We start from the raw sequence: 12,378 nt of genomic DNA, 5'->3' as shown, positions 1-12,378 counted from the left end.
GGCCATTAGACACTGCACCGTGCTTAGAGCCAACAGTTTTTAACTAGCATCAATTGCATGTTTTTGTGTTCAAAAAAACAGTGACTTTTGTCGCTTATAGTTGCTGAGAAATAAGCACTAAGACAATTCAGAGCTGTTTTGCTCACTGCGGTTTTAAGCATTCAGACTTGGAGATGCCAGATACAGCCAGGAGTGAAAATGAACCGATTTCACTACTTCAAAAAGTTAAGAGCTACAAAGATTTTGAAGGTATCGGCAATGATCTTGATCATTACAATGAAAATTAAGACTTAAAAGCTTTGTATAAAGGCAGTGGATTATCTGTACTAGATGTCTGTGCTGATTTTTGTTTATTTACGGGCTATCAAAAGAACATGGCAGTGTGCACATGGTGAATTCCTCTGCTGATAACTATTAGGAACTAATATGGTTTTATAGTACTGTAGTATTGATAGTGTTCTAATTTGTTCTGTATTTCTTATAAATACATAGTTTGAGGGTTCAATTAAACAGCAGTTTGGCTTTTTTAAAAAACCCTTTTAAATGTTTCCACGAAACTTTAGCTAATTGGGGTAGCCACTTAATTGAGCCAAAATGTTCTAGCCTCGATCTGTTACTGGAATCCACTGTATTTTCATACCAAAAGGCTGTAATAAACACTGATGCAGAATGTGGATACGAAATTTTGTTTAGTTGTATTAATAATAGATTGTAGTATGAGGTTACGGTGCCTATAAAATTATTCATTCCTCCCCCCCCCCCCGGAATTTTTCATGTTTTATTCTTTTCCAACAATGAATCACAGTGGAATTAATATAGCTTTTTTGACACTGATCAACAGAAAAAGACTCTTTAACGTCAAAGTAAAAACAGATCTCTACCAAGTGATCCAAATTAATTACAAATATAAAACACAAAATAATTGATTGCATAAGTATTCAGTCCTTCAAGTCAGTATTTAGTTGATGCATCTTTGGCAGCAATTACACCCTTGAGTCTGTGTGGATGGGTCTCTTTGTACATCTGGTCACTGCACTTTTCCCCCATTCTTCTGTACAAAACTGCTCAAGCTCTGTCAGATTGCATGGGGATGGTGAGTGAACAGCCCTTTTCAAGTCCAGCCACAAATTCTCAATTGGATTGAGGTCTGGACTCTGACTTGGCCACTCCAGGACATTAACTTTGTTGTTACTAAAGTATTCATGTGTAGCTTTGGCTCTATACTTGGGTCATTGTCTTGCTGAAAAACACATCTTCACCCAAGTTGTTGTTCTCTTGCAGACTGCATTAGGTTTTCCTCCTGGATTTCCCTCTATTTTGCTGCATTCATTTTACACTCTACCTTCACAAGCCTTCCAGGGCCTGCTGCAGTGAAACATCCCTACAGCATGATGCAGCCACCACCATGTTTCACAGTAGGGATGGTGTGTCTTTGATAATGTGTGGTTTAGTCTGATGGCCAAAAAGCTCAACTTTAGTTTCATCAGACCATAGAACCTTCTTCCAGCTGACTTCAAAGTTGGAGCACCCAGGCAACAATTGTTGTGTGCGCAGTCTCTCCCATCTCAGCCACTGAAGCCTGTAACTCCTCCAGAGTTGTCATAGGTCTCTTGGTGGCCTCCCTCACTAGTCCCTTTCTTGCATGGTCACTCAGTTTTTGAGGTCAGCTGCTCTAGGCAGATTTACAGCTGTGCCATATCAGAAAACATAGAAAACATACAGCACAATACATGCCCTTGGGCCCACAAAGCTATTCTTTCCATTTCTTGATGATTGACCTAACTGTACTCCAAGGGATATTCAGTCACTTAGAAGTTTTCTTGTATCCATCTCCTGACTTGTGCTTTTCAATAACCTTTTCGCAGATTTGCTTGGAGTTTTCTTTTGTTTTCACGGTGTAGTTTTTGCCAGGATACTGACTCACCAGCAGTTGGACCTTCCAGATGCAGGTATATTTTTAACTACAATCAATTGAAACACCTTGAGTGTACACAGTGATCTCCATTTAAGTAATTATGCAACTCTTAAACAAATCGGCTGCACCAGTAATGATCTGGTGCTTTATAGTAAAGGGTGGGGGAAGGGTGAAGTCTTGTGCAATCAATTATTTTGTGTTTTATATATTAAGATCACTTTATAGAGATCTGTTTTCACTTTGACACAAAAGAGTCATTTTTTTGTTGATCAGTGACAAAAAAAAAGCCAAATTATATCCATCGTGATTCAATGATGTAAAACAATAAAACATGAAAACTTCCAAGAGGGGTGAATACTTTTTATAGGTATGTAAATGCACAGGAGTATTTTAGGATCATGAGGTTATGAATAACTAGCTTTAAAGTCAAGTTTGACAACTTTTGTATCTGGTGACGAGCATGACTGAGCAAATTTGCTTGGTATTTGATCTGGTGCTTTAGCAGCTCCTGAGTAGTTTGGCAGTACATGCTTCATCCTTCTACACAAAGACCAGTTGTGTGGTATTTTGCGATAGGAGTGCCAAAAATATTCCAGTAGTTATCTTGGAACATTCTCAAAAATAATAATGCAAAGCCCAACACTATAGACAAATGTGACCAACTAGCCATCTAGGATAACTCTTTTTACTTTACAACCCTCTGCCCTGTTCCTCTTTATCCCCCCACGCCAGCACATCTATATTTTTGGATGTGCGGCAGGAATCTATTGTAAGTTATGCATTCAAAGCACAACATATTCATTTATGAGGATGTTGCTGCGATTTAAAGGACTGAGTTGTGGAGGGGACATTGTACAGTTTGGGACATTTTTTTCTTTGGAGCTTAAAAGAGTAAGAGTGATCTTACAGAGGTGCATAAAATCATGAGGGGGCATAGATAGGGTCAATGCTCAGTCTTTTCCCCAAGATTGGGGAGTTTAGAACTAGAACTAAGACGAGGGAAGAGATCCCCCATCAGGACGATCTCGAAGCCTTCAGCTTCTTTTGGACAGCAGTTCCCCTCCACCACCGCACTCCTCTGTCAGGTGGAACTGGTCCTCACTGTCAATAATTTCTCCTTCGGCTCATTCCTCTACCTTCAAACAAAAGGCGTAGCCTTGGGCACTTGCATAGGTCTCAGCTAATCCTGTGTTTTTGTTGGCTACTTGAAACAGTCTATGTTCCAAGCCTGCACCAGTACCACTCCCCAACTTTTCCTACGCTACATTAACAACTGCTTTGGTGCTGCTTCCTGCATCCATGTCAAGCTCATCAACTTTGAATCCAACTTCCACCCTGCCCTCAAATTCACCTGGTCCATTTCCAACACCTCCCTCTCCTTTCTCAATCTCTCTGTCTCTATCTCTGGAGACAGTTTATCTACTGCTATCTTTTATAAACACACTGATTCTCACAACTACCTGGACTATACCTCTTCCCACTTTTTCAGTTGTAAAAATACCATCCCCTTCTTTCAATTCTTCCTTCTCTGCCTCATCTGCTCTCAGGGTGAGACTTTTCATTCCAGAACTAATGAGATGTCATCCTTCTTAAGAAAAGCGCTTTTCTTCCTCCACCATCAACCCTCACCCTCATCCACATCTCTTCCATTTCACACGTGTCTGCTCTCATCTCATCCTCCTGCCACCTTACCAGAGATAGGTTTCCTCTTGTCCTCACCTACTGCCCCATCAGCCTCTGTGTCTCCATGATTTCCACCATCTCCAATGGGATCCCATCAGCAAGCATATCTCTCTCCCCACCACCACCACTTTCTGCTTCCCGCAGGGATCACTCCCTACTTAACTTCCTTGTAGATTTGTCCCTCCCCACTGATTTTCCTCCTGGTACTTATCCTTGCAAGTGGAACAAGTTCCACACCTGCCCCTACACCTGTTCCCTCCGTATCATTCAGGACCCCAAACAGTCCTTCTAGGTGAGGCAACACTTCATCAATGAGTCTGTTGGGGTCATCTACTGTGTTCGGTGCTCCTGGTGTGGCATCCTGTATATCAATGAAACTCGACATATCACTTCACCCGGCACCCTGACCAATCACTTCACCCAGCACCTGTACTATGTTTGCCAGAAAAAGTGGGATCTCCCAGTGGCCACCCATTTCAATTCTACTTCCCATTCCCATTCCGACAGGTCAGTCACGATGCCACGATGAGGCCACACGCAGGTTGAAAGAACAACACCTTATATTCTGTCTGGGTAGCCTCCAATCTGAATGGCATGAGCCTCTCAATAGATAAGATAGATAATTTATTGACCCCAAAGGAATTAGGGTCAGAAGTTTACAGATATAGAATATTACAAGAGAAGTAAGTAAATAAAAATAAGCTATCTTAGACAGTCTAACAGGAGGGTGTCATCACTTCCTTGGCTATAGGTTAACTCATTATAGAGCCTTGTGACCGAGGGTAAAAATGACCTCATATAGCACTCTTGGATAATTAATCCCCCTCCCCGTTCTTCACCATTCCCCATTCCCATTTCCCTCTCTGACCTTATCTCTTAACCTGCCCATCAGCTTCTTCTGGTTCTCCTCCCCATTCTCTTTCTTCAATTTATTTCTGTCCTCTCCTATCAGATTCCCCCTTCTCCAACCCTTTATTTTCACCAATAGACTTCCCAGCTCTTTGCTTCACTTCTTCCTCCCTCCCAGTTTCACCTATTACCTACTACTTTGTACTTCTTTCTCTCCACACCTCCCCCCACCTTCTTCCTCTGGCTTCTAATCTCTTTTTTCCAGACTTGATGAAGGGTCTCAGCCCGAAATGTTGACTTTTTACTCTTTTCCATAGATGCTGCCTGGCCTGATGAGTTCCTCTAGCATTTTGTGTGCATTACTTGAATGGGAACCTGCTGGGCAACTTTTTCACGAGAAGGTGGTCAGTCTATAGAATGAGATGCTAGAGGAAGTAGTTGAGGCAGGTACTTGAACAACATTTAAAAGAACACTTGGACAAGTACATGAGTAGAAAAGGTTTAGAGCAGGGATTCCCAACCTGGGGTCCAAGAACCCCTCAGATAATGGTGGGGGTTTATGGCATCAAATAGTTTGGGAACCTCTGGTTTAAAGGGATATGAATCAAATGTGGGAAAATGGGACTACTCAGGATTGGAATTTTGGTCGGCACGGGCCAGTTGGCTAAAGGCCTGTTTCCATGTTACATAGCTCTTTGTTGCTTTGATATATACCACAGGAGATACTGCTGAGGGAATCCAAATGATAAGAAATAGATCTTCTTTTATCTATATACTCCTCTTACAAATTATGCAACTTATTGTGTTTGTATACTCCAGCAGCCCACAACTTCAGTACCCTTTGGACAACTTCTAGAATGCCTAAGAACCACCAAAAATAAGCTCAAGGAAATATGGATAGGCTACCTGGCCTCTGAAATCAGTGTTACCATTCACTGTAATTATGACTTAACTCCTCTTCAATGCCAATTCCTCTGCATCTCTGTTTCAAATTTCCTGCCCTTATTTTGTAGCTACATCTCATTGTGTAAGATTCTCCCACATCACCCTCTCGTCCTCTATACAGGGAATGAATACAGAAGTTACCTAACTGATTGGCACAAATACAGTGACCCAAAGCTTGCATGAATGGAATTAAATTCCTGTAAACTGTGTTTTTCACTTGCAGTGACATTCAGCAGTAACCACTCAGTGACTGAAGGCATTAGAAAATATGATGTTTTCATCAACATACTCATAAATCTAATGACATAAAAAATCTAGTGACATAAAAACATCTGGGCCAAGGTCGGTCTACTGCATATAATGCTCTCAACCTAACAAATTACAATTTAGTTGAGCTTGTCTTTTCCACTTCACAGCTCTTTTTGCTGTCTCTTTGGAACCAAGGCCTAATAATTCTTCAATCTCATTTTACTAGCATTAAAACAGCATTGTGCTCCTCTTTAACAGTGTTTTCAAAAACTCTAAGATGATGGGTATGTTACACATTTTTTAGAAAATCCCATAATTCTACTGTAAAGCTCCAGTTTTGGTCTCCAGTCTAGGTGTTGTGAGCACTTAGCCATCTAGCTGAAACCTCAAAAGGCAACTGTGTAGAGCAGTACCAGCATTCTTTCAGTCGCTTGAATGTGCCGTGAACATCCATATGATACAACAGTTATTCCAGAGGATGGAGAATGTGTTCATCAGTGTTCAGTAAGAGGTTCCTTGAGTAGCTAATAGACCATATTTTGTCTATCATATTAAGATCTGTCCTTATTCAAGGGAGCCATAAAGGCTCTTGAAGGTCCTGTAGACAATGGTGACTGGAGGCTGCCAGAGGGATTTCAGCTTGATCAATATGTCCTTTTAAGATTTGTAAAGAAAAGTTTTCAAAACTTAAGATTTTTACTTCACAAACGAGAAAATCTGTAGATGCTGAAAATCCGAGCAACACACACACACACACACACACACACACACACACACACACACACACACACACACACACAAAGTGCTGGAGGAACTCAGCAGGCCAGGCAGCATCTATGGAAAAAAGCAGAGTCACCATTTCAGTCCGAAACCCTTTGGCAGGACTGGAGGGTCCTTCGTACTTGTAATTGCTCTGCTAACATTTTTCTTCCAAACTTCACAGGCTTACTGTCACCCTCCCTGCTTCCCTGCCTCCCAATTTTCTCTTTCTATCAGAGTGGCTCCTTCCCGTTCTGTATTGCTCTCCTGCCCTTCTAATCGTTTCCACGACTGCATTATTATTCACCAATATCCTCCAAGTAAGTTGCAGTTCACCTCTTGCAACTGCTATCTATTGTAGCATTTGCCTTGTACAACTGTCCAGCCTTAAGAGACCACGTTGCTATTTTTGAAGAAGAGTGATGGACCTTGAGTATAATGGGGTAGATATACCCTGAACATCAGGAGAAGCACAGTCTCCTGCAGATCCTCGGAGTAAAATTAAGTGCACCAATGGCCCAATTTAACTTATCACTACGTGTTGGGAGAGTACCTGTGTCCAGGGGGGCCTATTTGCAGGCAATCTCCAGGAATAGAAAATCTATTATTAGCCAAAAACAAAGGATTGTAAAAACACAACACCATTATGCCTGTCTATTCTAAGCCCACTTGCCTGCATTAACTTAATTTTTTCTATGTCCTGTTCATCTCATACCTGTCTACATAACCCTTCAATGCCGTTACTATTCCTGCCTCCTTCAGCACCACCACTGCCACCTCCTTGGCAGCACATTCAAGATATCAACTACTCTGTGTGAAAATGTATACCATCTCACCTAAAACTTAGTGACAGGGATGGAAACTATAGGATCATCATTAGAGATTGAGTGCAGGTGTTACGTACAGGGGTGGCCCACTCTGTGTTTGGTTTCTACAATGTAGGCAAGCTATATCAGTATGACCAAATCGCTGCTTTGCCTGGGGGGATGGTTTGGGTTCCATTTTGTTTACATTTGAGGAGAAGTGCATGAAGTCTTCTCTTCTGGAGATTACAGCCGAGTAAAAAGAAGATATGGGACCCACCAGCAGCTGCAGTGTGGCATGACCCCAAGGCTGTGATGTTAAGAGCAAGAGTGAGCTACCTTTATCTGCATGTGTACTACAGTCACATATGCCTCTTCCTCCTCCTCCTTTTCCTCATTCTACCTTCTTACCTCTTTTCCTCCTCTGCCTTTCACTTCACCCTGGTGCCCTTCCTTCTTTCTTTTCTCTCATGGTCCACTCTCCTCTCCTATCAGATCCCCTCCTCTCCAGTCCTTTACCTTTCCCACCCATTCTAACTTCTCCTCCTTCCCCTCCCTGCACCTTTTTATTCTGGCACCTTCCCCCTTCCTTTCCAATCCTGATGAAAAGTTTCGGCCTGAAACGTTTCCATTGATGCTGCCAAACCTGTTGAGTTCCTCCAGCATTTTGTGTATATTGTGATGTGAGCTTGCACTTGAAAGTATAGCTATCAGTGAGGTCTGCCAAGCAGAAGAATTAGATCTAAATAAACTTCACTGAGAAGTACAACCTGAGTGGATACATTTGAGTTCTGCGTCTTTCTTTTCTTCTTGCAATGCAGTCCTACTGGCTGGTCAGGACAGCTTTTATTTCATACCCATGTTGTGCATGAGGAGGACGACTGGGTCTTGACAAATGCACATTGTAAGCTCATTTAGGTTGCACTGAAGCTTTTGAAGATGTAAGACAATTCTTGGTCTTTTTGGTACAGAATAAGCTGTGTAGTTGTTTGTGTGTGAATGCAGGATTGGTATGATAAGCTCTAAGTCTGTTATTTAGGATCAAATATGGTATTTTGATTATCAGTTTTAATAAAAAATAGTTGCTTTTTGAGTGAACAATGCCTGTTGTGATTTTCAGTGATGTGAAAAGCAATGATGAATTTTGAGTGTTTCATCTGGGCCAGTTTCACACCAGAAAAAAAAATGTGTTAATGAACACAAACTGTTCCTAAAAATGAGGGCACGATGTTACTGATGGGCACTGAGACATCTGGAGATGTGCACAAAATTGGCTTTTCTTGCAGTAGCAGTGAAATGTCTTTTCTTTGGTGCTGACTAAACTGATTTCTAGCACCAGGAGTTTTGTTCTGCATCTGTCCTTGGGAATCCATTTTGCACTGATTAAGATAATTTAAAAATAAAGGTCAAGTTATTCATAAATGGTCAGCTGTATTTTTGGTCCACTTAGAGGATTTTACAACCTTTTTGTTTTGCACTTTTCCCCATCTATCATGTTGGTGCTGTCTTTTACTGATGTTCAGTTTACAGACCTTGATTCTTATCCATGCATAGTTTAACATGTAAGCAGGAAGCACCATCATTAACTCTGAAAACAGACAATTCCTTCTCGAAAGGCCCATAATTATATGGTCATGGGATGTGATCCCGAATAGTGGGTATGTTTCACTGATTAAAATCACTTGCAATATCTATGAACATCAAGCTCATACAGCTACGGATACTTAGCAGCCTTTATATGACCTTATACGTCTTCATAGTTTGAATAATGTAATCATACAAATTCACTCTTTGTCAAAGCTACAATTTATCTGAAGGCATTAGAGATTGCCTCTTGTTCTGATACTCTAGAGCATGGAAATTGAGAGATAAGTAACAACTATTTTTAAGGTATTGTGCAGTGAAGCAGCCAATGAATTATTCTGAATGTGTGGAATCTGCCTTGATAATTGTTTTAGATTACAGGATTAGATTTGGCACATTGAACCTTCCTGGTTTTCCGTTTTAAAAAAAAACTAGACTTGTCCATGAAAGAATCATCATCTTTGTTGCTAAATTGAAGAGAGTGCATATTTAATAGACTGACAACTGAATAGACTGGCTGATACTTCCTCATTGTTAAAATCATTCTAGTCATACATTTCTGCTTGGAAGGTATGTGTTATGATATGGCCCAGGTTAAGTTTCCGGTATCCATCTGCACAATTTCTCTGAATATTGCTCATGTAGGTCGGCCAACACTTTTAGTAATGTTTTAAGATGAACTGCCTGGGATGGCAAGCAAGGGTGTAGGATTAGGGGGTAGGGATTGGAAGGAGTTAAAGACTTTTTTATTAATAATCTCACCTTTGCTTTTGGGTTGGTGGTAGGTAGCAAAGAGAGTTGGAGGAGGAAAATCATGTGGCTTTGCATTATATGAGTAGCTTTGGCATCATGCAACCAGTCTAGTTAAGTACAGATGCCAAGATAAGTTCTTGGATGCAGGAATCCCTTATTTTATACAGCTTTATCACCTTTGAATTGTCGGACAGCATGAAAGAAGTTGGAAATAAAATCATTTTATTGGCGATACTCAACAGTTGAAGCAGTGTCAGTGAAGACAGAAAGAGCTAGCTGTTTGGAGTGTTGAATTGCTGAATGTTTTGCCTAACATTTTAATTTCATATTCCCACCATATGTAGCTTTTTAAAAGTGTTTTCAATGAAAGAAAACTGTATTTACCTCAAAATTTTTCTTTGAAGTAACTTGTTTTACGGAAATCTGAGATAAAAACCAAAAATGCTGGAAACACTCAGTGGGTCAGGCGGCATTTGTGGTAAAAGAAAGAGAATTAATGTTTCAGGTCCAGAGTCCTTTATCAGAACTGGGAAAAAATGGAAAACAAGTTGGTTCATTTTATAAACCATAGTTCAGACAGTAGAAGTTAATGTGCTTGAAACTTCCTTAGTAACCAGTTTTGACTTGCCCTTTCAGAGGTAGTCTTTTTCTTTATCCCACCTTTCTCTCACTTTCTCTATCCTATTTTTTTTCCTGCTCTTTGATGTCAGCTCTTGGAACATTAACTGTTTCTTTTTCCACAGCCAGTGCTTGACCAGCTGAGTGTTTTCACTTTCCTTCATACCATAATTTTCCTTCTTATTTCTGTTGAGATATGACTTGCTGAGTGGGCAACACAATTTATAAGAGAGCAAATGTGTTTTTAATACAATCATTGTTGCATCAACTTTTCTTGTGCTCACCTTCTTATTAGAAATAAAAATTCTTATGTTCTGCCACCTTCCTTCAACTGTTTGCACACCTAGTATAGTTTGCTCATTGGTACCTGGAACAGTAATCTGAATTGTGTTCACAATGCCACATTTCTCTTTAAAGCTGCAGGTTATGTAATGGCAGACAAATTCCAACTCACACAACTCAAAGAACTTGTTCAGATATTACTGGGAATAAAGAAATGATATCAATGTAAAACATCAGTAAGACACCAGCTCCAGGCTGAATGGACGATTCATTTTCGTTGCAGCTGAGGAAATATCAATAGATTTCTCGACTTTGTTCAGGATATAAAGGAACTAATAGGTACAACAGGAAAGTGTCATTGAGGAAAAAATGAGTCATAATCTTACTGAGTGGTACAGCAGGCATAAGGAGCAAAATCACCCCTTCTTTCTCTATTTCTTGCATACTATTGGACAGCCCAAAGTATTCAGAATGTTGAAAATTCTAACTTTCTTTTACAAGTGATTTGTCACTGGCCAGGTGGGCAACTGCTTTGTGTCAATTTGTTTTAAATTTAATTATTGCAGTAAAAAAGAAGCCATTTGGGCTATCAAGTCCAGCTGAGCAATTCTATTAGACCAATTTCACTTCTCTCTCTTGCATACTTATCAACAACTCCTTTAATTCTTCTGTCTGCCTACAGTGGGCATAATTTATAGTTGCCAATTAATGTTGCGGATATTCGGCGTGTCATTTACTAAAACTTTGACAAATTTCTACAGATGTGTAGTGGAGAGTATATCGATTGGTTGCATCATGGTCTGGTATAGAAACACCAATGCACTTGAATGGAAAAAACTACAAGAAGTATTGGATACTGCCCAGTCTATCATGGGCAAAACCCTTCCCCACCACTGAGCACATCTTGGAGCGCTGTCACAGGAGACCAGCATCCATTATCAAGGACCCCACCATCCAGGCCATGCTCTCTTCTCACTACTGCCATCCGGAAGAAGGTACAGGTGCTTCAGGTCCTACACCATCAGGTTCAGCAGTAGTAATTTACCCCTCAACCATCAGGCTCTTGAACCAGTGGGGATAACTTAACTCAACTTCACTCACCCCATCACTGAACTCTTTCCACAACCTATAGACTCAACTTTCAAGGACTCTTGATCTCATGTTCTCAATACTTTTGCTTCTTTATTTATTTTTCTTTCTTATATTTTACTTTTTGTATTTGAAGACTTTGTTTGTCCGTTTGGTGCAGTCTTTCATTGATTCTATTGCGTTTCTTGGATTTACTATGAATGCCCCCATGAAAATGAATCTCAGGTTTGTATATGGTGACATGTATGTCCTTTGATAATAAATTTACTTTGAACTTTAGACTTCTTCAGGATGTGAAAGACAACTGAAGTATCTGGGAGAAATTTAAAATTTCATAAAGACTTTAGTGGAGGTCAGGGTTGAACACCCAGCAGGGGATAATAAAGTTGGGGCAGTAGTTGTCTAGGTTCCATTGTATTATTGCATATCGCACAAAGTTGGCCTTCACAGGAGCCTTGCTGTGACAGGGTCAAGTCACTATTTTCTTACAAATGGGTGCCTGCTGCAAGGAAGAATTATGTGTGGCATCTAATGAGAAAAAAGTTATTTAAAAGAAGGAAGCTTGGAAAATAACATGCCACCTCTGTGACTAATTGATGGAATGCTGCAGGATCCTAAGCAGATTACTTCATCCTTTGTGCCTTTGGGGTACTTGTAAACCAGTCTGCTCAACCTCGGGAAAATAAGGTGGCAAATGAGTCCACCAGCGATTCAATTTTGTGTTCCATTTTGGGAACTAAGTCGACTCACTTAGGAAAATTCAGAATTACCCAGCAGTGAGCTGCCTCTCCTAGTTTCCAAGGTATGAATAAAATTGCTCAGTTGCCGCCTTATCAATTGGGGTAAATA

The 12,378-nt window shown here is 40.4% G+C and overlaps 1 protein-coding gene across 12 annotated transcripts in view; it reads left to right on the top strand.

The window, feature by feature from the left end:
* Positions 1–12,378, top strand: part of plcb4a (phospholipase C, beta 4a) — a 568,665-nt gene that overhangs the window by 206,870 nt on the left and 349,417 nt on the right. The window lies entirely within an intron of this gene.

Source organism: Mobula birostris, chromosome 8, assembly GCF_030028105.1.
Source record: "Mobula birostris isolate sMobBir1 chromosome 8, sMobBir1.hap1, whole genome shotgun sequence".
Taxonomy (NCBI): Eukaryota; Metazoa; Chordata; class Chondrichthyes; order Myliobatiformes; family Myliobatidae; genus Mobula; species Mobula birostris.
This window is presented reverse-complemented; position numbering and strand designations above follow the sequence as displayed.